This window comes from Mandrillus leucophaeus, unplaced genomic scaffold (assembly GCF_000951045.1).
Source record: "Mandrillus leucophaeus isolate KB7577 unplaced genomic scaffold, Mleu.le_1.0 Scaffold499, whole genome shotgun sequence".
NCBI lineage: Eukaryota > Metazoa > Chordata > Mammalia > Primates > Cercopithecidae > Mandrillus > Mandrillus leucophaeus.
In genome coordinates, this window is record NW_012105353.1 from 2,616,846 (window position 1) to 2,644,246 (window position 27,401).

Below are 27,401 nucleotides of genomic sequence, written 5' to 3' on the forward strand. Positions count from 1 at the left end.
AGTTCAAAAGCAAACAAAACTGATCTTTGCCGTTAGAAGTCAGAGTAGTGGTTACCATGAGCCAGAGGAAGAGAAAAATAATGATTGGGAAGTGAATGTTTTGCAGGGACAGAAATGTCTTGATTTGGGTGGTGGTTATATGAACGTACACATAGGCAAAAATTTATTAACTTACATACTTAAGATGAACTCACTTTACTTACTTTATACCTCAATTTAAAAAGCAAAACAAAAATACAAAAGCAATGGAGGAGATACTTGCTTTGAGCTTGATCCAGCAAGCCATGTCAGGCATGTCATTTAACCCTGGGGAAAACATTCTTACCTCCTCTGTAAGTACATTATTCTACCTACCTGCTTTGGCTGTCAAATTAAATTAGATAAAACTGAGTGGGGTGGTTGTTCAATCTCATTTGTTAAATGTATGCTCGACAAAGGCAATGCTGTCAATCCCAATGAAATTAGAATTTGTCAAATGATGAAGCTGATTTTTTTTTTAATAAAAGACAGATTTCTGCATTTAGGACTTACTCTCAAATATCTTTCTAGCAGCTGTATCTCTCCACCTATTAGTCAAAGGCAGGCACCCAACCAGCTGTTTGCTGGATTCAACTTCCCCGTACATAATAATTTCAAAGGTCGCGTATATGTTAATTTACTACCTGGCTGTTATTTAAAAAGATTTTATTACATCATTTTATGGTGATTTATTCTTCCTCCTCCTCTAAGAAATTCTGGATACTAGAACACCCACTGGCAGGGTAGCCCTGGGTGAGTATGAGACTTCAAAGAAATCACTGTTGTCATTTTTCAAATTAAACATGAACACACACAAGCAATATGTTTTGGTTGGACATAATTATGATCACCATTGTCTGGAGCTAGAAGGAAGAAGTAGTTTAAGCAAAAATGGTTTGCATGTTTTTTTAAAGAAGAGAGCAAGCGCGATACCCACAGCGTGCCTATCTAAATCATTACTTGACAATAGCAATGCCCATGTGGTGAATTTGACAGTGTCTAGGTCTTTATAATTTGACTGGCTTTAATTTTTTCCTAGGGACAACCTAAGGGCTTCCTAGCTGATTATCAGGCAATGCAGTTTCATTTTCTATGTGTTCTGTGAGGACCACAGTATCCTTAAGCTGGGTTCATATGGGAAGAGAATAAAACACCAAAAGGAGAAAAAAGGAGGTTGAGGAGAAGACAGGATAAGGTAAGAGAGATGGGATTCCAAGGTAGCTTACAGAAGGGGAAGGTGGTGGGTTGATGGAAAGAGGTTGCATATGTAACACTATTTCATATGGCAGGCGTTACAGAAAAGGTTTTTATGGTGGTGGCTCAGGGAGGAGAGTTGTGATGAGAAAGGCAAATGGCAGAGAGCCACAAGAAGAGGGAGGCCTGGAGAGATCAGGCCCAGATAAAAGCACTGATTTGCTTTCAAATGAACATATCAGTGCCTCATTTACTTTTCACCAGCACCCGTAATCTCAGAGATCTCCCCAACACGTGTTCATGTTGGAGAAAAGAATGATTCAAGCACAAAATCGTCAGTGAGTGATCACCATTGTTCTTCTGCTCAAATGTCACATTAAGGCGCCCATACGCTACCATTCAGAAGTCTATTAGTAACATAGCGAAGTCAGGAACTTCTCTGACCTACTTTTACCAGACAGTGGATGCTTCTAATTCTGCAATCAATGAAACAGTAAAACGATTAGAAAATGTGTGTAGCATGGTGTGGGATCAGATCAGGCAAACACAGCCACTGGGGAAAGATTACTAGAATGTAACTTAAGTAGCTTGTGTGCTTCTAAATTTTCCCCAGGCAATGAGGGGCATCAGGCCAAAGGGAGTCCTTCAAAACCAAAACCACAATCCTCCCTCTACCATCCCCAACTCTTGGATAGCCCAAGTTTATCTGTGCCTTCATATTCCCCACTCCCCAGCCCTTCCTTTTCCAGCTGTGCCCTACACACAGCTGAACCAAGATCCGTATCTGCAATTTGATGTCTTGCCCTCTTTAAATGCTGTAGGCCTCCAGGTCACCCCAGCCCCACTGAGATAGGTCCATGTGTTTATCCTCCCAGAACCACAAACTCAAACTCAAATCATCAAATGTTATAGCTAATTATATCCCACTGCCCTAAGTCTCATCTCCTTCCTCTGTTCCCTTTCTTATGTGGAAAAATACCCCTCCAAGAAAAGATGAAGAAGAAACTGGACAAACTGCTTTGTGCAGTATGATTTTTCTACCTAAAAAGATTCATCTTGGAATTATTTTTAAAATATTCATGCTTACATTACAACTGAATTTTGGAAAATTTAGAAAAATTTAGAAAAATTTAGAAAAAAAATGGAAAAATTCATTCAGGAGTCTTATACCACCAACAAATCAAAACTATTTGACTTTATTGTTTTGTTTGTTACAGGAAACAACCTATCATGGCAGAGATACAATTTTTGTCTTTTCCTTTTCACACTGTATTTTATGATAAGCCATTTTCCTCAGAGATACAGAGCAGTTGAGAATTCCCTTAAGTAACAATGCCCACCCCTCAACTCCCACCCCTACAATCCCCATGTCTTAAATGATTCCATTTCCTCACATGTTTTTGGAGTTACATGTCTATCATGCACAGACAGCATCGGGAGTGACAAGGACAGGGAGCAATGGGACCAAGCTGTCTGCCTTCATTGTAGCTTGAAAATTAAGTACTACAGATGCTCCTTGACTTACGATAGGGTTATGTCCTGTCATAAGTTGAAAATATTGTAGTCAAAAATGCATTTCATACACCTAACCTACCAAAATCATAGCTTAGCCTAGTCAACTTTAATGTAAGCTCAAAACACTTATATTATCCTATTGTTGGGTAAAAAAATCTAACAGCAAGCATATTTTGTAATACAGTGTTGTCTATCTCAGTAATTTATTGAATACTGTACTAAAAGTGAAAAACAGAATGGCTGTACAGGTATTCAAAGTACAATTTCTTCCTTTCTTTTCTTTCTTTTTTTTTTTTTTTGAGATGGAGTCTCGCTCTGTTGCCCAGGATGGAGTGCAGTGGCGCGATCTCAGCTCACTGCAAGCTCCACCTCCCGGGTTCACGCCGTTCTCCTGCCTCAACCTCCTGAGTAGCTGGGACTACAGGCGCCCCCACCATGCCAGGCTAATTTATTTTTGTATTTTTAGTAGAGACAGGGTTTCACCATGTTAGCCAGGATGGTCTCAATTTCCTGACCTCATGATCCGCCCGCCTCGGCCTCCCAAAGTGCTGGGATTACAGGCATGAGCCACCGTGCCCAGCCTCAAAGTACAATTTCTACTGAATGAGTATGACTTTTGCACCATTGTAAAGGTGAAAAAAATTATAAGATGAACTATAGTAAGTTGGGGGCCATCTGTATTTATTATGGTCCTCCCCTGAGTCAGCCCCTAATCACAAGCTTCTCCACAGCAAAGATATCTGATGATGGCCTTGCTGAACTCTAGACCAGGTGATGCAGACGGTGTCATGGAATTTGCAAAATCCTCAGGCAAAATTAATGTATGTGCCAGAAAGCATTTTTCCTTGGGGAAGAGCATGGTTAAATTTGGATTCTCCCAAAGGCAGACCCTGTGACCAAGATCTGAGTGCATATAGTGTATGTAGAAGGGGACCTCAGGCAGCACCCATGGAGCAGTAGAGAAGTGAGAAAGGAAAGAAAGGCAAACAATTCAGGATGCGTTCATAAGCAGCTGACTGCTATGAGCAACTGGGGCTCAGTCCCACTGGGAGTTAACCTCAGGTTTCTCCTGACTGAGGGAGAGAAAGCAGGGGCATCTGTCTTCCAGTTCCATTGCATCATCGGTTGAGGGTTCCTCCTGGTGGCATATGTTCCAGAGCCTCTTGCTTGCCCTGTGCCTGGACTAAGCATGCTTCCAGGGCCAGTACTGAAGTCTTGGAGCAGAGAACTGCAGGGGTTTGAAGTAAGCACACAGATGGGTGGAGATGGGTCAGCCAAGATAGCTTCCACTATGGAGATAATCGATCAAAGAGCAAGCTGCTGCAGACACCCAAAAGACCAAAGCCCACCAGTGTGCAGGTGCAGGCCTGTTTGTTTCTCTTTCTTCACTCTCTGAAATCCTTCCTGATATCCTGTGGATGGGCATCAGGCTGGATTTTACCAAGGTCTGAGCTCCCTAAAAGTAAATTGGGTACCTTTAGAAGTTGTCTGCACCCAGCCTTACAGGGCTTCTAATGGGAAATCTTGGCATTGGAGCCCAAACCACAGCTCGCAGATCCTGAAGCAGCCAGTGGCCCTACCAAAAATCCCAACTTACCTCCCAAGGAGTAATTTAATCACTGGGAAACCTGGATCATAAACACTGAAGTTCTCAGAAATGATGTCTATTTGGCAGTGGAATTCTGTGTCCAGGCAAGCCTGCCACCCTTCTTAATGTGACCCTCTTTCCCCAAAGGAGAGAAGTCAAGACAGGTCTTATGCAAGTTGACTGCTTCATTCTTCCTGGGAAGCCTGCTGGGGTAAGTTGGGGGTTTTGTTATTGTTGTTGTTTGATTTTTGGCAGGGGGTTATTTTTTGCAAGCTCTATCTTTGTCAAATGCTATCACAGGCAACATTAAGACAGCTCTACATATGGCCACAAAAAGACATGTTCAAGAATATTTGTAGCAGCTTTATTTGCAATAGCCCTGAACTGGAAACCACCCAGATGTCCGTCAGCAGGAGAATGGATAAACAAACTGTAATACATCCATACAATAAGATGCTACACAGCAATAAAAAGGAAGGAACTACTGATACAAGCAACAACATGGATGAATCTCATAAGCATTATGCTAAGTGAAAACAGCCAGACAAAAAGACTACCTATACTGCATGATTCTGTTCATATGAAACTCTAGAGCAGACACAACTGATCTACCAATACCGAAGTAAGAATGGTGTTTGCCTGTGGGAGATACTGACTAGAAAGGGGCTCAAGGGAGCTCTTTTGGGTGCTGGGACTGTATTCTATTTTGATCTAGGGTATGATTATATGGGTGAATACACATGCACTTAAAACCCATCAGCATGTAAGATTTGTGTACTCTGTGACTTTACTGTATGTGTCATATATACCTCTATAAAAAGGTAAGATAGACTAATATAACAATAAGTTAAAAGAACAGTGAAATAAAATAAGACAGCTCTAGAGAATACTCTCTCTCTCTCTCTCTCTCTCTCTTACTGTGACCAGTGGAAACATAAGCCCTTCCCTAGAGCGTGGTCTCCTTAGGGAGAAAATGTTCGAGAGGGTTCTCTAGGTGAAGTTGGCATTTTTGCCACAGGAAACAGAGAAGACAGGAGAAAAAACTCAACATGAACCCAGAGGTCTTTGGTGCGCAACATGAATAGCTTGGGGGAATTTAATCAGGACCGCCTCAAACGCACACACACATACAAAACACAGCACCTCATGCATTAAATCACATCCACACACACTCCATGCCCCATGCCACCCCGCAGCACCACATGCAATCACATCCCACACTGCTGCTGCAACACACCCAACACAGTCACACACATAGCACTGCACACATCACACATCATATACACGGCACACTCACATACTCAACCACATCACACTGCACAGACCTGCACACACACAAAGCACACATCACATGCTCATACCACAAGGGATCACACACACACACACACAGCGGAAGCAGCCCCTCCCCTCTCAGGGTCAACTCTTATAGTGCCAGTGCAGTTTGGGTAATCACCTCCTTCTTCCCGCTGCCAACCACAGCCACTGTCGTCATCATCATCATCATCATCGTTCCAGAAACATCCCTCATGGACAGGAACATCTCAGTGTGCACGCAGCTGTGCCTGCAAACAAAGACGTCTGCCTGGAGCCACCTGCTCACCCCAAAAGCTGTCTGGGCACATCAGGTTTCCGCCTGGTTCTGTGGAGTGAGTGTCCTGGAGCCTTCAGCTCCAGCCCTGACAGGAACTCTGCGGTGACATCTATGCACCATCCTCCTCCCTCTCTCTTTCCCTGCCCTACTGGCCACTGCTCCCCTCTCAGTAAGGAGTCTTGCTTCCCTTCTTAGTGTGGAACAGTGTCCATCCTGGGCCCACATCAGCCCTGACCTTCCAGACAATGCAGACTTTGTTGCCACGGGAATGCAGAGAAACCTGCTAATATCCAGAAGGTGTCATCCTCTCAATTTGGGATGCTGGCACCTCCTTGCTGTTAGTCTTTGCCATGGACTCGGAACATAGCTGCAGCCTTCTGAGATCCTGGAAAACCCTTTTTTTCTGCTGTTGCTACCTTAACTTGAAGAACTAACTCCACTGAGTCCATTTCAATATCTGTTGACCATCTGGACCTTCTGCAGAAAATAGGTCTCCATGTGTGGAAGACAGTGAAAAATTCCCATCAGCGTACCCACCATTTAACTCTCAGGAATCTCCCCCAAAGATAAATGCACAAGCAGGTTTATCACAGCTCTTTTGTGTTATAAAGGCTGGAAACAACCTAAATGTCAACTGAGAGGGAATTGGCTTAGTTAATTATCCCAGATTATTACACCAAATATTACCCAGTCCTTGCAAAGGAGGACACAGGTTGGTATGTTCTGACATGGAAAAAAAAGTCCAAGGAAATTATTTAAGGGACAAATAGGTGAAGAAGTCATTTGGCAGGAGAGAATATAGGTTTTCTATATTTTCTACATGTAACATGAACTAATTTTTGTTGAGTGAGCGTGTGTGTACACATGTGTGTGTTAAGAACTTAAAGAATAAAACCAAGCATCTACCAGTTTTCTCTGATAACATTACAGAGCGCTGTTCCTGTCTTTTTTCAGATATCTATAATGTTTTTATTTTTATATATGTGTGACTTTTTTCAGTCAGAAAGAGACAAAAACATTTTTTTCTAAGTGTCCATCACTGGCCCCTCACCCATTCTTTTTAAAATCTTGGATTACCAATACTCAGAGGCAGTTGGACCTTGAGGCCAGTGAGTTCAGCATTTTCTAGCTATGGGGTCTGGGCATGTGACTTTGCCTTGTTGAACCTTCCTTTCATCCATCATCAACAAGCCTCATTGAGAGCCTACTCAATGCCACCCTCTGTGCCAATCCTGGGGTGACTGTGGTGGACAAAATGCTCATCCCCTTCCTACTTGGAGTTGCATCTATCGCTGTAAAAGAAGGAATCTTTGCAGGGCTACTGAAAGGATTAGTAACATAAACAATTTCAGGCACATAAAAGGCCTTTGAAAACTATCGGCTGCTTAAAAATAAATCCAAGGAGTATGACTTAGTTAAGGTAGGATAAGCTACCTAGTGACTTGCTCCTAACTTGTAATGGTTCAATAATGAAAGCTTATGTCTTGTTTATGTAACTGTCCAGGGTAGGGGCTCCAGATCTGGCAGTTCTGTTCCATGAAATGGCCTTCGCTAGGCAGAAGAGGCTCTGCCATCTTTAACTGTGGCTTTCAAGGTGACTCTGGGACTTCACTCCATCCCAGACAGTCAGTAGATAAGAGAAGAGCTTGGAGGAAAACCTAGAAAGCTTTTATGGTTGAACCACAGGTGCACTCATCCTTTCTCCTCATATCCCACTGGCCAGAACTCAGGCAGATGGCCACACATACAACTGCAAGAGAGACTGGGAAATGTAGTCTATCTGGGTACCTAGGAAGATAAACAAAACGGGTTTTGGGGACTAACCAGCAATCACTGCCATGGTGAATTAGAGAGGGAAACAAATTCCTATGACTTTGTTTGTGAGTGTTTATTTTTGTCCAGTCTGCAAATAGTTGATGCTCAAAGAAGCCTTTGCTCTAGGAAGTTCAGAAGCCCCCCCCTTTTTTTTTTTTTTTTCTGAACTTCTAGTTTTTTGGAAAAACTCTAAGAAGACATCTGTTTAAGCCTCTCTTTTTTATCATCAAGGTTGTCCTGCCACCATCTGAGATACTACTAAAAACAATGCCAGCCCCAAGCTCTGACTTTCACAAGATTTGAGATGCTGTCAAAAATAAATGCCAGCTCCTCAGATTCTGTGTGAAAGAGATGCCAACACACATCTAACTCAAACTAAAAGCTGCAGGCAAGAAGCTGTACCATGAATACACTGTCACTCCTACTCCACTAAAGAACCTCACATGTGAACCAGTGAATCCATGGATTAATCATGGCAACTAAAAGGAAATATCATTTTTTCCCTTAAGCTCGCACTTTGCAGAACCAGTACTTGTATGTCTGTCTGTTAGAGGCTTACATTACAGATTCAGAAGGCTTACAATTTAATTCTACAGTATGGTTTGCAGAAAGTCCATGTGTGTGGTCGAGATAGGGACAAGATGTGTACAATACGATACTATTCATTTGTTCATTTATTCATTCATCCATTCAATCAATATATATTGAGTGACTCCTCAATTACAAGCACTGTGCGTCCCGGGCTGAGGATACCAAGATGGAAGGCACATTCACTGTGTCGTGGGGGAGTCAGCTGTGTGAACACACAATTACAATGCAGCAGGACACCTGCTGCAGTGAAAGCACGTGCGATGGCAGTGGAAGAAGCACAAGAAGCAGATTATTAAAAAGGCCACTCAATTCTTGGTTATTTCCCTGATTTACTTGGCACAGAAGCATCAGGTAACTCATCAGAAATCTTCCTGTGGCTCATTAGATGAAACGACTGGAAATGTGAAGAGAAAGGAAGTGCTCTAGGGCCCCAAGGGCTCTTTATTTACGCTGTCATTAGAAAGAAAGTGGGCAAAGTACAAGCAGCTGCAGACACTGGATCTCTCTTGTGTACCAGGCATCTTGCATACTTGTCACTCATCCTGACAGGCAGGTATCACTGCCACCCACTGTACAGTTGGCATCTCTGAGGCCAGAGAGATGAAGACACTCGTCCCATTGTGTAGTAGTTGGTAGACCTGAGAATTTGGCCCATTTGACTCTAAAGAGCGACCTCTTTCCATTGCATCCCCTTATTGCCCATACTCCATGGAAAACCAGGGAGAGCAGACCCAGTGGACAGAGGGAGGCTTAATCTCACTGCGAGGGAGAGGCAGTAAAGGATGGTGGAAGGCGTTAGCCTCAGGAGCTGATGCTCACCCCCTGGGAGTAATATGAGGATGAACTGTCATCATTCATTCATTGATTCAACATTTATATTAAGGAACTGCTAGGTTCCACGTGCTTGGGGGATACGGCAGTCAGTAGAAAAGGAGAAATAAATATGCTAAAAAAATTTTGTCACCTATGAGAAGTAATAAAATAGGTACCTTTTCATTTTTGATGTTAATGATTAGGGAAACATAAATGATTGGCAAAGTTTTAAGAAAATCAATTTAAGCACAAGAAGACTTTGAACTGTAAAGCTCCAAACTCCTGGAGAAGATAAAGAATATATGTATAGGGAAAAAATAAAGACTGTGAGGACATGAACCAAAACGATGATAGTGGCAATCTCTGGGTGGTAAGAATGCAAATTATATTTATTCTCTTCTTGCTGTCTTCTCATACTTGTAAATTTTTAAAAGTAAGTATGTCTACTTTTATGATCATAGAAAAACAAGATTTACTACCAAGGTGAAGAAAATAAAACTGCAAAAAAACAGAAGAGGAGGATTCCTATGTTTCATTCCTTTCTCTCCTGGCACATAGGCGGTGACCGGCATATCAGCCAGACAGCTATGCCTCACTCCTATAGTAACACCCAATGATATCTTATTTCAACACACTGCCTGATTATTTCAGAAGTCACTCACAGGAGTAGCCACAGGAGGAAATATGCACTCATCACTCAGATATTAGGGACTGAATCCTGAAACTTGATTTTTCATTAGGGTGTTATGCCATTTTTCAATTAAGACAGGTTCATCTTTTTTTTTTTTTTTTTTTTTTTTAAAGTGCTGATGTGTAAAACCTCATTTCCTTCCTTAGCACACTTGCCTGTGGGTTTTATTTGTAATGCATTTCCATGCATTCCGACGAGTGGCAGAGAAACTGAGCTCGTGAGCTATGTTGCGACAGTGCTTCTGGTGCTGGAAAGGAAACTGCAGCTCTGTGAGAACAATGCTCTGGAAAATCTGTGAAACCCAGTTGAACACACCTAAGGTTTTCATGAAAGGGCAGACATTACTCACAGCAGCTTTGACAGTGAGAACAGAGACAGAAAAGCCATCCAGCCCTTCAGCAATGAATGTGCCTGGATGAATTGGTCAGGTCTAATCTTGAAGCCCAGGAAGAACTGTCTAATGTCTTGATACAGTGGATTCATTGCATTATCTTTTTATTAAAAGTATTTTCCATGTTCTTGAATTAAAAAAAAGATTATGACCCTACTCCCTCAAGTATTAAATCTAGAAATGAAAATATCCTCACTCAAACTAACAGGGTCTGTGAGGGACTTAGGTTCTTAACATAAGATTCTATTTCCTGCTAGAAATATTGTTTCAGAAAAAATAGAAGCAATGATAGAAGGGCCACAGGAAACATCTGTGTATACAAACAGGCCAGCTCACTAGGAATAAAAATGCATTATGCATCACGAAAGTCTAAATATTTTTATTAACATAGTTTGTTAACTAAGAACTGAGAAATAAGGTTCCCTAAGAGTACCCCATCAAATGCTTTCTTCAATATTTCATTTTATTCTTAGGAGAGAAGTTGCTCGGAAATCTTATCTTAGATTTTCGCAATGAGTTTTCTATTAAAAGTTATTTCTTTTCCATTTCAGGCGGAGCAAAGCTCTGGGCCAAGAGGGTTAGGGAATTTGTTTCATAAAACTGACAGCTTGGCGAGCATTCAATCACTCGGCACTCCACAGCCCAGGAGAACAAATAAGTCCTTTGCTGATGCCGCTCCAGACACATTACGATGTATGTTCCACAGTTTGATTCCCACCTTCCTACTTTTTGCCTCCTGCAGCAAAAAGAAAAGGGGGCAGAATGCACATAGAAAAATACAATGAAACCTACGAAGAAGAGAAATTCATCAATCATACTCTCATTTGGAAGCTGGAGAAAAATGTCCTCGTTGGATATGCTGTTTTAGTCGCTGTGCCTGGCTTTACCTTCCAGAAGGCCAGTTGATTCAGAGGACTCCCAGCCATTTTATTGTCCTATACTCAGTGCTCCCAGACATGTGTCTTTGCAAGCTCTGACAGAGGCTTTAATAAGGCAGATAAAGCAAGCTTGGTGGCTGCCTTTGGCCAGATGGTGCCAAGAACAGGTTACTGGCTTGCAGCCTGGGCATTGTCTTGGGCAGAAGAGACCAGCCTGCCCAAACCCTATACCAGCAAGAACCCAGCTTGGAAACTTCCTGTTTAAGAAGCCTAACTCAGAACAGCCAGAGAAAGAAAACCATTACAAAACTTCTGCTCCCACCCTCTCCACCAAAACAAATCGCAGGACTGGTTTATTTTTTGGTACTCACACACAAAGCTATTATTTAAAAATCCCTGTACGCGATAGAACAAATCTATACTGTTAAAAGATAGTGGCTGTTGTTGGTGAGGATAATGAAGAGGGCATGAAGAAGCTTCCAGGGGCTGGTGCAGTCTGTGTCTCCATCAGGGCACTGGTGACATGGGTGTGCTGTTTGTGAAAATTCTTCAAGATGTACGCTTAATAATATATGCAATTTTGTGTATGTATGTAAGAATTTTAGACAAAAATCCACAAATAAAAATTTGTGTTAGATAATTTTTAACACTTCTCCCATCCATATAGCTGGCTTTAAAAACCAAACATTACCAAGGAAAGAATAAACCATGTCACCCTACTGCTTAAAAATTGGCCTATTTGAAGTGTGTGTGAAACAGACAACCTTTTAAAAATGCTGATACTATTATTTAAGGTCTAATATCTACTCCTCATACAGTGGTACAGAGTGCCACAAATAAACAACAAGACTCATTTTCTCTCTCAGACTCATTTTAGGAGGACAGGGTATCATTGAGGGCACTTTCCAAAGACCCAAGTCCCATTTGGGGTGGTTCTCCACTATCTGAACCACATGGCCATGGCTTATGAATCTTATTCTTGCCTTTTTCACATCTTCCTCTAGTTTTCCCTTTCGCTTTTATTTCCCTGAACTGAATTCCTCCTAGACCACCCCCCATATTCTAGTTGTTGAGGGTTCAGGTGCCACCACGAGAATAAACTCTGAGTGCTTTTCTCTGTCACTGGTGTCCTAAGATGAGTGTGTCACCTCACTCTGCATTTCTCTTTGTATTTCTGAATGTACCTGAAGGCTTGCACCAGGACCCAACAGGAAAAATCCCTTTCATTAGCTTCCTACTCCAAGCTCTGTGTTTTGTACCATTTACAACATGTTGCCTGTTTATTTACTGAGGTTTGCTTTGCAAGAGAAATCTTTGGGATGGGATGGAGAAAGGAAGCTTTTGAAAACTTAAAAATTTTAAAATTTGGTTTCAGTAGAGTGATGAATAATGGAGGACTACAGTTGCTTTGCAAAATTAAAATTTGAATGGTCTACTGCTACACAAGAGTCTGCATCTTGCTGCTCCTAGAAAAATAAAAAGTATTTTCTAATCATGATTTTAAGGATGTAGGAATGGATTATGTAAAGAAATTGTTTTTCTCACTCAAGACGCAGTTTAACATATTTCCATGTTCAGTTAAGGACTTTCAAGTCCCAGATTCCAGCAGGACTGAAGGATTTGTTCACTCATCTGAAATTCAACTGAAATATCTAGACAGGCCTCAGATGGGTGGGATAACAAGAAGGGCATAGGGTGGTCTAGTTTCCAGGAAGGCAGGGTAAGGATCTCAGGATCCTATTTTAAGAGAAGTGCTTCAGTTGGAACCAGAGAAGCTATTGGAAAGGGTTTGGGATATGTTATTGCCTTTTCTATTCCCAGGCTCCTTTTCTTCTCTGTGGTGGCATCTCCATACTGATGCCAGTTCAGGTAGAAGTGAATCTCCACTGCTTTGGTTCCAATCAGCTCAACCATCCATGTTGCAACACTTCCCCTGGCAGGTAGGGTGACTCACTCATCCTGGTTTGCCCAGGACTGTCTGAGTTTTAAAACTGAAAGTCCTGTGTCTTAAGCACCCTCTCAATTCCAGGCAAACGAGGACAGGATGGTTGGTCATGCTAGCAGCAGGCCACCAGCGAAACCCCTCTCCCCTAGCTGGGCCCAGTCAAAGCCTGAACCAGCAGGCTCACCCAAAGTCCCCTCCTGCTTACAGAGTCTGACCTATTTAAAGTGTATATATTTGTGAAGTGCATTTAAAGCTGCGGACTGAAGGTGCTCCTGACTGTTGACTATGTCTGTCAGCTTTTGTTTTTGTCCCCAGAATGGCTTCAAAAGGCTCTTCTGACCCATTAATTTGTTTTCATTGCATTTCCTTCAGAATTGAGGACTCAGAATAGGATTGCCTAGGCCACACCGAGATTTTCTGACTACTCACCTAGGCCTGGCTGCAGGGGGAGGGTAGGCCCAGGTACCCACTCTCTCCCTTCTTCTGAGTTTCCTGACCCACCAAGGGGCCCAAAAGACAGAAACCAGGGTGCTGTCATCATTTAGTCTGTCTATCAGCCTAATACGATTTGGCTATGTCCCTATCCAAATCTCACCTTGAATTGTAATAATCCGCATGTGTAGGGGCAGGGCCAGGTGGACATAATTGAATCATGGGGGGTGGTTTCCTCCATACTGTTCTCATGGTAGTGAATAAGTCTCACAAGATTTGATGGTTTTATGGATGGGAGTTCCCCTGCACAAGCTCTCTCTTGCCTGCCACCATGTAAGATGTCCCTTTGCCCTTCCTTAGTCTTCCACCATGATTGTGAGGCCTCCCCAACCATGTGGAACTGTGAGTCCATTAAATCTCTTTCCTTTATAAATTACTGAGTCTCAAGTATATCTTTATTAGCAGCATGAGAACAGACTAATGCAAAGCCATCACCAAGCCTCAGATAGGCAGCCTCCTAGATTCTTTCTGAATCCAGCCACTGGCCTCCCCATCCGCTGCACTCCTCTACTTTAGTTCTTCCTCGCCTCTTTCTGGGTTACTGCAACAGAGCCTTTATGGTCTTCATTCCCCCCACCTTCCCCATCCCCCACCCTCCAGTTCATCTCCACTGGGAAAAAGACCAAACACATAAATTAGGTCATGTCACAAGCCTCCTGAAAACTGCTCAGGATGAAGTCCAAGGTCTTTGTCAAGGCACACAAGACCCATTATTATGTGGGCCCTGCTCACCTTTTCTGCTCATCACTCAGAACTAGCCCTTTTGCTGCCTCAGTTTATTCATCCTGCAAATGAAAATCACTGTTTCTGAAAGTGACTCTGTGGTCGAAGTAAAAGCATATATATTAAGGCCCTGGCCCAGTGCTTCAACTCCATCTTAGGTTTGGAGAACATGGGAGTCCTTTGCCCCCAGCCACAGAAGTGGTCAAAAGGAACGAAGGGGAAGGGTGGAGCACTTGGCATAGCCCTCTGCAGAAAGCAACGAATTTGAAGGCAGTAAATAAGTATCCATATGGATAGGGGATGAAGAGCTTCCTGTCCAAATATCCACAATGGAGTTAACAGTGGGTTTGGCTGACTAGAGGAAAGCAGGCCTCAGCCCCTGGTGATGATGGTGACAAAGACCAGAGAGGGCTAGAACTCTGGGACCCACCATGTGCTGGTATTTACTGAGCCGCTCATGGGTAGATGGCAGAGAGCTAAGTGGTAGGAAAATGGAAGTATTAAAAGCCCAAGAAATTTACATTTCACCACCAATTAATGGGGACAGAGCCTCTATAATAATGCAAAAGAGGACCTGACTTCATGCCTTTGGAGACTTACTTTTGGAAACAGACAAACTGAGGGAAACTTGTGTGTTAGCACTTTTTGGTTCAATCTATTATCAGCATCTAAGTGCTGCCAGGAGCCAAGGAGGGCTGGACTGCCATAGACTATGATTAAAATGAGCTTTAGGAAGTGCTGCCTGGCTCAAGAGAATGAATGTTGGTTTGAGACCAAGCCACAAAAAAGACACATGATTTCTGCTCTCAAATAAAACAAAAAACGAAAAAAAAAAAAAAAACAAAAAACCAAGCAAACAAAAAACGGTAGGGGAAGGAGAGAGGAGAGACAGAGAGAAAAGAAAAAAGCTTAGTCTCTGTGGGGGAAAACAGAAGATTTGTGCACATTCAGAAAAAAAGGTTCCATATCACTCTTTCATTTTACAAATATTCATAAGAAAAATAGCTCAACAGCTGCTTTGGTGAGTAACCTCAACTACTTCTTTCTACCTGTATTTAAAAAAAACCCAACCACCCACCCAACCAACCAAACAAACAAAAACATTCTCAGCACTGCTGAAATGGAGATCAAGTGTTAAGGTGGCTGACATCAGTCTCCTTCAAGGGACCTTTGCAGACCTTCCCTGGCCTCCTAGCCACTCACACCCCCTTGCCTCCACCCCTGCCCCAGGGAGGCTGGCTTTTGCCCTCCAAAATGGACAAAGACTTCAATTAGGGTGAAGAAATAAGTGTGGGGACACAGAGGAGTGGGAGAAAACCTGGCTTCATTATCTGTCTGTCTCACTCTTTCCTAGTCAACTTTTCTGCCCTATTTAATTACAGAGAACAGCAAATTGGACAGCAAATGGGCCCCTCTGTCTGGGCTTGCCCTAGATTGCTAGGGTGGTCAGGCAGTTCCTAGAGCCCATGCTTCTTCCTTCACCTGCAACTGGCTCTCCACCCTCTTCCTCCCGAAGGATCCCAAATTAAAATGAATGCATTCAAGAACAACTGCCAAGGAAGTGACCATATCTAACAGTTGCCCAAATAAAGCTGGGATGACGAGGAGAGGGTAAGCTCTTCAGGACAGCAGTGGCAAGGAAGCTTCTCCCTCCTGACTTGAGCCAGCGACCACTGCTCCCTGAGGTACAGAGGCAATTCTAATGCACACTTGCCCTTGAGAACTGGCTACAGGCCTCTGAGAAAAAGCAGAGCTGTGTTTTGTCTAGAGGGAGGAAGAGAGATATAAAGTCTGCAGAGAGCAGAGAGACGGAATGGTGCGGGGAAACATACATATTCTAGAGCTGCTACCAAAGTGTACATTCAGTAAAATCCACTTCCTCAGCCACACCAGCCACATTTCTAGTTCTCCTACAGTTACTTGCAGCTATTGGCTACCATATTGGACTGTGCACATTTCCATCACTGCAGAAAGTTCTACTGAACCAGGCTGTAAAGAATCCCAGTTCCACCTCCTGTAAGTGGTGTGACCTTGTGTAAGTTACTAAACTTATCCAAGCCTCTGATTCCTTCTCTGTGAAATAGAGTTCATAATATGTATACCTACCTCATATGGTTGTTATGGAGCTGGAAATAAAACAATATATGTAAATCACCTGGTACCACTGTCAAGCCTATAGCAGGAGCTTGATAAATGATAGGTAATATCATTGCTTTCATGATTTCATGAGCAGTCATTGAAGGATGTTTCCTAACAGAATGGACATTCTGCATTGGCTAGGATGGACCCGTTCCACTATGTTTGAGTTGTACATTTCAAAGCTCGGTTAAGTGGCTCAGTTCTCAACAGGATAAGCTAGTAGTGTAATTCTGAAGCAATACTCACTTGCTGGCAGGCCAGAAAGGTGGTATCCTAACCCAGAGTGGTAAGAGACTTGTAGTAAGGCTGCAATTCTTGAAACCAGAAAGCCTCATTTTGTGAAAGGCTTTCTTTTCTTTTTTTCTTTTCTTCTCTCTTTTTCTCTCTCACATTAAACTCAAGTCTTCCATTTTGTTCATCTAGAAAGATGCTCAAGATACCCCATAACCTTTTTGGAAATCTCCCCCCATATAAGAAAACAAACAAAATCCAGCACAGAGAAGCTGTACAACCTGCAGACACCCTCCCATGATGCCTTACTGAACACCAGTCTAAGCTCTAGGAGGGGAGAAATGGGCTGGGAAAGTAGAGAAGGCTTCATATGTGGAGTTTTATTCAACCTTATTAGGAAATAGGAGGTCACAGAATGTTCTTGAGCTAGGGTGACAGGACTAGAGAGGTGCTTTAGCAGGAAGAAGCTGATGCAGGCCTGTAGAACACCAGCTGGGGGGAGCAATGCAACAAATCATGCAGAGCAGTGAGGAGAACAGGGCCACACCGGGGAGCCTTTTGAGGCCTGTGCTCATGACAGCAGTGGGCATGGCTGAGGAGAAGGTGAAGGGGGTCAAGCCCACGGGAACCGGCAATGGCACTGACATTGGGAGTCAGGGATAAAGGTCCCAGGGTCTCAGCATTGAGGCTGCACGCTTGTGTATTCATGTTCAAGAGGTCAGTTTTACCCCCTCAAACTCCTCCAAAGAAGCAATTCTATTCTTCACGTGGGCTTAGGACAAAGCCAGCTCTCTATGAGTGAGGAGTCACAAGAGCTGAGTAAAGGGACGCAGGGAAGCAGCCCCAGGATCCTTCCACAGGTTGTTGTTTCTGGCTTAGGAATCAACAAAGCCTCCCCTTCCAGGTCTACTTGGGCCTCCTGGGTGAATCTCAGACTTCTGAATGTTATGGATGAGTAACATTTTTAAAATGAAGGACCCAATATAAGTTGGACAACTTCTGACTTTGTCAAATAAAGATGTCAAAATACAAATGTCATCCACTATCTCTTGATAAGTCGTAAAAGAAAGTTTCACATCAAGGACAATAGGAAAGATCATTTGGGAATATAGGGCAGTTTTGTAAAGTGGAAAAGGTTTAGCTTTAAACAAAATAAATTCATGGCATTTTCACTTTTCTTCCACTTCACTGTGTAGGTGCAGAAATCCTGTCTAATGCAGGCAGTGGTCTGCAAACCTTGTCTGTGGGGACCACTGGCTTATGTGACATTCTAAGATGTTTCCCCTTGCAGTTTTGGCTGTAAGCTTCAGCCCTGATGACCTCAAATCCAGCTGCCCAGCCTCTATGAACACAAACAAAGTTTGGGGTTTCTGGTGGGGCTGTGTCCAACATGGAAGGCCAGGGCAGAATTGGCCTTTTCTAACCTTCTTAAAATGCCAGTGATAGGTGAAAAAGGATCTTAGAACACATGGCCCCATATTGATATTTTCACATTCAATAATTTCATATTTAGTCTAGAGGGTTAGTGATTCTTTTTTTCATAAAAGAAAATTGCATCCAGAGCTAATTGCTCAATCTAAAATGGATCTGGACATTGTTTAGATGTTGGAAAGGAAATGGTAACACTGTAGAGCTTTAGCAAAGAGGGGAGCATTATTTTAGAACAAAATTTAAATGGAAAGTAATAGGAAATGTAACTCTGTATGGTTTTCAAAGCTTTGATGTGTATAGTCGAAAGAGTATCCCTATTTTGTGCTTTCCTTGACATTTTTCTTGTTTATAAAATGCAAAAGGAAATTCATCAGCACAGGCTCAATCCATTCCCATCCATTGATTGCTAGCCAATCAATGGCCATTGTAATCTGAAAAAAAGTAACACTGGTTTCTATGACCCTTTCCAAGCACAGCAGTGTTCGGCTAAGCTTAATAAAGAGAAAAACAGCAAGGACCATCTGGAAAACACTCTTCCGGAGTCTCGAAAGATAGTGGCAGCCTCTGCCCAACCTGCTATAAATAAGTGTCTCAGAAACAAAACAAAACAAAACAAAACAAAAACACCCGATTTTCAAATCTGTTTCTACTTAATACAGCTGCAATAGGGTTTATTTAGCTTTTCCCTATAGAAGGAAGACTGTTTGCATTTTTATGACAAGGGCCTAAATGTTTTTCACAGCCATTGCCATTGCCATTATTTTGAGGAACAACATACACTTGGACCTGTCTGTTTGCTTCTGCAGCACACAGTGGTGGCCCCAGTGGCCTCTGCACCGCGAAACTGGCCTCCAACGCCCAGATTTATGATCCTGTTTCCTCTCCCAGTGTTGCGACCATCACCCGAATCCTGGCCTGTGAGGGACTGGCAACTTAGAATGACCAAGTGTCACGTGCTGCAAATCAATTATTTATCCGCCTGAGCCCAGCACACTGTGGATCCCTGCCAGCTCGCTGCCTTTCTCTTCATGGTGACAAGGAAGACTTTAACTACTCTTCAAGAGATGCTGGAACTCACCAATGAAGAAATGGTGCTGGCTTGCCAAATCCCTCAATGCTCACCTTTCCATCTTTCCTCACTGGCTAGCATACAAGGGAATCCTACGCATGACATTCTTTGGAAAAGGTCAGCCTACCTTGGATGGCTGCAAAATGAAGTGGCCTATGTTGACTTCTGCACTGAGCAACTGCCCCTATCCTTCACCAGCATCCCCTGCTGCCATATCACTCCCAGAGGCTGGCAGGGGAGGGCTGACTGGGGAACACTTTCCCTGTATAATGAATGATTCACTTCTCTGCCCTCTCCCTACCCCCCCAAACACCCATTCCATTTCCACGTATGGGCAGGGCATGGTTTGCCCCCATGACAACTTCCCTGTGTAAGGCATGACCCTCCTTTCTAGCCTTTCAAGGGACTACCAGAAAGAATATTATTGGCTGAGGGCTTGTCCTGGTGGCAACATTTCATCTGCTGTTGCTGCCTGTAGGCATTACCAGGTGCTAGCTGCCTGAAGGAGGGTTGCTTCAAGGAAACAAATGTGTGTAAAAGGAAACAAAATTGCCAGGGGTGATGGGGGCCACCTGAATTTCAACTTCCAATCATTACGAAAAATGATCCATCTACCAAGAAAGTACTGTTGACTTTCTTTCTCAATAGTACTGGAAAACATGGAATTTAGTGGTGGGTAAAGGGCTGCTACAATCTGAAATGAGTCCATTACAATATTACCAGCAGAGCTCTCACAAGTACACTAAAGGGCTAAATTAATTGGCTCAGGCTTAAGATGCTACCAGAGAAATGACAGTGGGGAGGGGCTGGGGGCGGGGGAAGATGTCTGCTAGCTTCGAAGTCATGCCTGGAATCAGGTGCATATGAAAAAGAAATTAGGGAGGAATAAACCTGTTCTCTTTATGAAAAACCAGAGAAGCCACTAGTTCTTACAACGTGCCCCCCAATTACCTATGACTTATAAAATTGCCTGCCTTGAAAAAGTCTCCATGCTTATACAGTCTTATAGACCCTTCCACCAACCTTAGAATTAAATCACGCACATGATCCACTTCCAACTGTTAATTAATCATGCCCATGAATTGTATATATAAAAGTCAGAGGGGGGAAATTGTGTCTTTTATTATTTCAAATGGAATTTTCCAGAAAAACACAAAGTACTTATTAAATTTTGGTCTAGACGAGTGGTCCTCAACAGGGCTAATTTTGTCCCAGAGGGGACATTTGGCAAGGTCTGGGGTAGGGGGATATGGTGCTAATGGTGTCTAGTGGGTGGAGGCCAGGGATGCTGCTAAACATCTTAAGGTGCATGGGACAGTCCCCTGCAACAAGCAATTCTCTGGTCTAAAATGTCAACAGGGCCAAGGTGAGGAAACCATGCTCCAGATAAAGCCAAATATGCTTGGCCTTTAACATTCATATTTTTTTACAAAAAGGGAAAGGATCCCATTTTTTTGAAATCTAAGGAAGGTTTACATATATGTTGACTAACATATTTACTCCTTTTCCATATAAATGAAATACGTTCTCCATCTGAATCTAGGAACATTAATGAAATACTGTGATGATGGTGGGGGTAGGTATGGGATATTTTAAATGCCTATTTCATCAGTCTAAATGGGTGGAAATTAATATCTCATAAAATAAAATGATTATCTAGTTACGTTCCGTACAAAATCAAAATCAATACACTGTATCTTACTTAACCTGCAATTAGAGTTTTAAAAACACTAAAACAAGGAAATGCTATTCTTTCCCATTTTTGGCTAGCTGGGCACACATTTCTGAGCATGAGGCATTAAAAAACAAATAGGCAGACAAAAATGTTTTTTTAAAAAAACATATTTTTCTAGAGCACAAAAAGCTTCCTGAATCTTTCCTTGTATTTACTATAGATTCAATCATTCTTTAGTGAGCAAAACATGCAGCCCATTCTCTTGGTTATGCTTGCCTGGTTTTCCAAATGCCCTCAAAACTAGGATGATGAATCACATACTTTGGCCCCATTGTGCCAATTAATAGTAAGCAAAAGAATTCCACACAGCCAAGATAGGACTTTCTGCCTGGTTGTGTGTATGGGGGTGGGGAGGGATTCCTCAGCCAATTGCTTTCAGAGAATCTTAAGAACAGGTGTTTCAGTTCCCTAAAATTCCTTTCATCCTAGAACATGCTATGTGGTTCTGCATTGCCCCCACGTTGGGGATGGGCTTTGATCTGGAAAAACCTATGTTCCTACAGTCAGCCTGGAGCTTCCAGGCTTAAAGCACGAAGGAAAGAATGGCTGACAGCTACACCATTTCAACCCTTCCAGACCTCCGTTTCTTTTTCTGAATTATAAGGGAAAAGTGGCCATATACACAAAGGCAAAAATAACAACAATAATAAAAACGCCCAAACACACCCAGTCTTGGCTGCCAGCATGGCCCGATTCTGCTGCTGAAAAAGAACAGTTGCTACAGTGCAGCTGGAGGAGCTTTTCCAGGGAACTGGTAATACCCTGGCTGTTAATGAATTATTTTTCGCCAGAATGTTGGATTCTTCCTGTGCGCCAGTAAACAGTCTGCTTCTGCCATGTGAAACAAAACCAACTCCTTCTGAGGAGCCCAAGGAGGTCAGCCAAGGGTCCCCTGTGAGGGCAGCCCCCTCAGGAGCCAGAGCCACAGGCGCCTGACCTGTAAATCACTGCAGTCCCCAGTTCATTATCCCATCCTTTTCCATCTATTCATGCCATGCCCAGTGCCCAGGGAAGGACCCAGGAATGATGTGATGTGATGATACCACAGTGCCAGCCAAAATCCTTCTTCTGCCTTCCTGAACTCTCCTTTAGCCAGTTTTCTTCATCTGCAGTGCTATGGTTGTGTGAAATTGACCTTCCTTGCATTTATTCTGTCTCCCTCGCAGAAATTTTATTTATGTCCTTGCTCTTGTTCTCATCAAGCTGTCAGGAAGTGACAGTGTGCATCCTCTTTTTTATTTTCTCTCCTTTAAGGCTGGCCCCGGCCCCAAATAACTCACTCTCAGCATGAGGGTGTCTACTGGTGACATTACTCTCCAAGCACAAATCCCTGCAACAGATAGTACTTCAAGCTCCTACTAGAGCAGGTGTCAAGGAATTCTCTGATGGACGAGGACACTGGCCTGAGGTGGGTGGGGTCGAGGAAAGGAAAGGAGTCATTTCATTCAAGCCAGTCCTGCCTGTGCTCCTTCTGCCTTGCTCATTCTATTGGGTTTCTGGGTCCCACATTCCTCATAGAGCATGAGACTGAGCCAACATGCTCATGGATAGGTTCCATGGGGAATCCCCATTATGGCACCTGAGCTACTGAAAATCAAAATCGCTTGATGCCAGACTGCTGTGGCTACTGACTCAGCCCCCTGCCTCCCACCTGCCATCGAGATGGAGAGCGTGTGTGTCCCCAGAACATCTGGAGGCTGAAGTCACGAGGTTGGTTAGTTTGCTCCAGAGCAGCTCTGTCTAATAGAAATGTTTACATAATTTAAAATTTTTTGTAGGCACATTTAAAAAAATTTAAAAAGCCAGTAATTTTAATACTCTATCATATTTAACTAATATATTCAAAATATTATCATTTCATCATGTAATCAATGCAAAGATTATTAATGAGCTATTTTGTATTTTTTTTATTAAGTCATAGAAATCCCATGCATCTGTTATATTTAATGCACATCCTAATTTGGACCAACCACTTTTCAAGCACTCCATGGCTGCATGTGGCTAGTGGCTAGTGTGTGGGACAGTGCAGACATGCAACATTTCCATCATCATAGAAAGTTTTATTAGACAGTGCTGTGCCGAAAGACAAAAAAGTTGTGGGAAGAGGAATGACAGGTGTGAGCAGAGTGTGCCCCAAAGTTCTCTAAAATTACTGAGTTGTTGGAGCTAATTACAGCAGAAATTGGAATTACAAGGATTGGGATGTTCAAGGAGCCCAGCCCTATGTCTAAGTAGAAATTAAAATGGGCTTTTTATGAAAGGCCCTGGGACCATGCATAGTCTGAATGTGTGTGTCCCCTCCAAATTCCTATGTTGAAATCCTAATCCCCAACGTGATAGTATTAAGAGGTGAGGCATTTATTTGGTGATTAGATCGTGAAAGTGGAGCCTTCATGAATGGGATGAGTGCCCTTGTAAAAGAAGCCCCAGAGAACTCACTTGCCCCTTCCACCATGTGAGGGCACAGCAAGAAGATACCGATACCATCTCTGAACCAGGAAAAAAAAGCCCTCATCAGACACTGAATCTGCCGAAATCTTGATCTTTGACTTCCCATCCTCCAGAACGGTGAGAAATATGTTTCTATCATTTATAAGTCACCCAGCCTATTTCGTTATAGCAGCCCAGATGGACGAAGGCAGACCATGCTCATGTTTTGGGGTGCTGCCCCCACAGCAGCGGGAAGGCCAGCAAGTATGATCATGGCTCAAGACATCTGCTGGCTAAGCCGCCTCCATCTTAGCTGTTCTGGTCTGTTCAGGGCAGAGGCTGGGAGAGAAGAACACCAAAATCATGTACTTCTTCCAATAACAATTCTGGGTTTGAATCTAATTTGGTGAAGCAGATACAGAAACGTGATCAAATTATGTGCGCCTGTGTCTGTGTGTGCATGTGTGTTCGTGTGTGTGTTCTTGGTAGGAGAGAGGAGGGTCATGTGTGAACTCCAGAAGTACTAACCTGGCCACCAAAATCAGCTTCTCACCAGCTGCCATCAGAGGACAGGGAAGTGGCAGACTCAAGAGGCTCATCAAACATTGTGAGCCAGGAGGAAAGGCCTTGAGTCTGGAAAGAATGAGATGATGGGCACCCAGGCAGACGATCAGGTGTGAGGGAGAAGTGGTCATCAGAGGCATTCTCCAAAGACAAGAGCTGCCAACTCTACGGCAAGGATGTCACCCTGATCCCCAAATCAAGCTTAATTCAGAATCCTATGCAGGCATTTGTGTGAGGGAAGAGTGCAATTAGCCATCTTTCCCCCTCATTCTCTGAGGTCTCCCTCATATTCTGATCAGGGAGGCAGCATTCATGTGCACCTCATACATAGATTCAAAGCCCAGTTCCCTGGGTGGCACCAGAATTTCTAGGAGGTTACAGACTACCACCTGGTTGGAAGGGGGCTATGGGGGCTTGTTAATGATACATTTGCATAGCAAGTCCCCTCCTCATTTTCCTATAGAGTGTTTGTTTATTTGAGACAGTTAGTAGTCAAAAATACCTCACCCACCCTTTGGTCCCATCATGGACTTTGAATTAGTTGCTTAACCTTTCTGAGCCTCAGTTTCCTCACCTACAAGATGGGAATAATCTTGCCGATCTCCCATGGATTTTGTAAAGATTAAACTGGGGCTTATCAGCACGGAGCTACCAAGGGCTAAAACTGCAATATGACACCAGGAACTTCAGATTCCCAACCAAACATACAAATCTCTGGATCTCTCCTTGCTGGGTCTCCCTTAACAATGATTTACAGCCCCCTCCCCACTGTTGTTCACTCCATCAGTGCCATCATTTAGTCACTCAACTCTCATTTATTAAGCAACAGTTGGGTGGTAGGGACTCCAAGATGAAAAGGCACAGTCTGTCCATCTGACATTTCAGATCTATCTACTTGGCACATAAGTATGCACTGTGGGTGACTGGGCTGCCCACTGGTGGGCTTCCACCTTCCCCCCAACCCCCACCAATTGGGTACCAGATTTTGCCAAGGTGGAGGGGCCGAAAGATCCAGTAGGAAGAGATCCAGAGATTTGTATGTTTGGTTACGGGCCTGAAGTTCCTGGTGTCATACTCCAGTTTTAATCCTTCGTGGTCCCATGTTGACAAGTCCCACTTTAATCTTTACAACGTCCATGTGAGATTGGAAAGATTATTCCCATCTCGTAGGTAAGGAAACTGAAGCTCAGACAGGTTAAGAGAAATAAATAAGAGACCTGGAGCAGGGGAAGAGGGACATGTTGCCCTCTTAAATCATAACCACCAAAGTCTGAAATCAGATACACAACTGGATATTCATCTGAGCCTCAGATTCCTTATCTGTAAAATAATTTTTCCATCACAGGGTGGCTGAGAAGGTTTACCACATGTGAAGTGCCTGGCAGACAGAGGCCAACAATACATGTTAGTTCCCTTCCCAATTTATTTCCCTCCACTACCATTCTCTCCAAAATTCTAAGCTTAGGGGAGAAGCCAGAGAACAGACGTTTCCTATTTTCTTATCATAAATTTGGATCACACTGTGCAGGGCTTTCTGCACATCCAGAATATCTCCATTCTGGGTCAATGGATTTGGTAGGCCAGTCCTATCCTCAGCTTCCGGGTCATTACAGCTAGAGCACTCCCAGCAACAGCTCCTCACACACCTTCCAGTCTTTGATTTTTCTTTCTTGTAATTCAGATGGTCCTGTCTCAGGGACTCTGTATTCTGGATACAAGATTCTGAAATGTATCTTACAGTTCTTCCTCAACTGCCCACCGAACCGAGTTCTCACCCCAGCGACCGGCATCACCTGGAAAACTGTCTTTTCATTTGTTCCTCAGATGAACAGGTTTTCCTGGGCAAAACATCACCAATGGAGGTCTTACCATTTTTTCATCATAAAGGAACCCCCTTGGGTAGTTGAATGGTCCCCTGGGCTGGTGCCAAAGTAGTCACTATCCCCAAGTTCTAGTCTGACTTGGTTCACAGTGCCTGGGCTGCCCTGGGGATGCCTCTAGTGGGCATCTGTCAGGATGAGAAGCGAGTGTCCCTTTGAAGGAGACTGTGTGTATGTGGGGGTGTGGGGGCAGGTGGCTTCTCTGGGCTTGTAAGAGGCAGAGAAACTGGGATGCCACCAAGCTTACGATTCTCTGCCTTCCAGCCCACCCCTGGCTTCTCATGTTCCCATTTGAGAAGAAAACTAGCCTCCATACTGTCCCTTTCCATATTGTCCCCCTCCCACCTTGCCACCCCTCTACTGTAACAAAGGCATGTCCACACCACATTTTCAAAGTTATCACAAGTCTCTCGGTCTACCAACAACTAATTCTCATGACTCCAAAGGAGCAAGAGAGACATAAGGGAGACATCTAGAAAACGGTGGGAAAGATTCCCTGGGAAAAGCACAGAAAAGCTTGCCTGATGCATGTGAGGCTAAGAATTGTTTTCTCCCTACTGGCTGCTTTTCTCTCTGTTCTAAAGAGAAGCTTCCAAGAATCAGCTAAATAAAGGGATCACACCAGAGGATGCGAGATAATGCTAAACCAACAAAAACAAAGACCCAAATGAAACAGAGAGAGCCATGAGAATACGCGGTTATCAAAACTTTGTTTGGCCATATCTATTTATCATCGCTGCACACCCGGGCTCTGCGGAATATCATTCTGTTGATGTCACTTATCCTCAGCAAAATATTTACACATCCTTAAAAACGCCAGATGAGGGGGGCCGGGCCACGCACTGCCGAAAGCCGCCCCTCAAACCCCATCGCTGGGTTCTGAACAGCCCAGGACGTAAGGGCACGACGGTGGGTGGCACCAGCGGGCACAGGTGAGAGCTACCAACAGTTCCGGGAACACGGTCACCCAGACGCTGCGCCGTGCCCTGCCCACCTTTCCTCTACCTGACTCTGCAAGCAGCAGCCACATACCCGATATGGTGTCGGCGCCTCCTTGTCCTCCTCTCCTGCCTTTTTTCATTGATTAAGTTATCAAACCATTGTTAAAGCTGGGTTGCTTTTTCCTTGGAAAACTGGGCTAAATTCATTAAGCTTCCCCCTGCCACAAAAGGAATATTCATAAAAGTTTGGCAGGCAGAAAGGGAGACTGAGTGAGTGCCATGGTGTGGGTAACAATCCGCTCCTCCAAAGCCACCTTTTTCTTCCGTGCCCCATCCCTCTCTCCATCCATCCGTCGTGCCCCAAACCTACTCCAGGGACTTCTGATAGGGAAACACAAAGCAGCAGCTGTTTGGCAACATTTCTGCCCCTCGCCAGCAACTGTGGTGGGATGCCATTTCCCCACCCAGGCGGAGCTTATCCTGAACAATAGTTGGGCTTTAAATGGCAAACAAGCAAACACACAGAGCACAACCCCAACCTCGAAAAAGCCACAGCGGAGAGAAGCAATAACTCCCTCCGCAGCAAAAGGCGCCACTGAAACGCACGCAAAAATGCAGCGAGAACGTTACTCAGTGCCTAACATGGCAGAAAGCCCGAGTTGGTGCGGCCGCCCCGGGACTGGGCACTGGGGGGCACCGGGGCTCCTGGGGCGCCGACGCACACTCACCCGGCTCC

At 43.7% G+C, this 27,401-nt stretch overlaps 1 protein-coding gene across 4 annotated transcripts in view; it reads right to left on the reverse strand.

Moving 5' to 3' along the window:
* Window positions 1–26,904, reverse strand: part of RAI2 (retinoic acid induced 2) — a 60,744-nt gene extending 33,840 nt beyond the window's left edge. For 2 of the 4 annotated variants that reach the window (XM_011995822.1, XM_011995820.1), the window contains exon 1: window positions 4,325–4,525. The gene's annotated coding sequence lies outside the window, so the exon portion shown is untranslated. Of the gene's footprint in view, window positions 1–4,324; window positions 4,526–26,756 lie in introns of those variants that run through there. The other 2 variants (XM_011995819.1, XM_011995821.1) reach the window with 2 other exon arrangements.
* Between the last annotated feature and the right edge of the window lie 497 nt (window positions 26,905–27,401).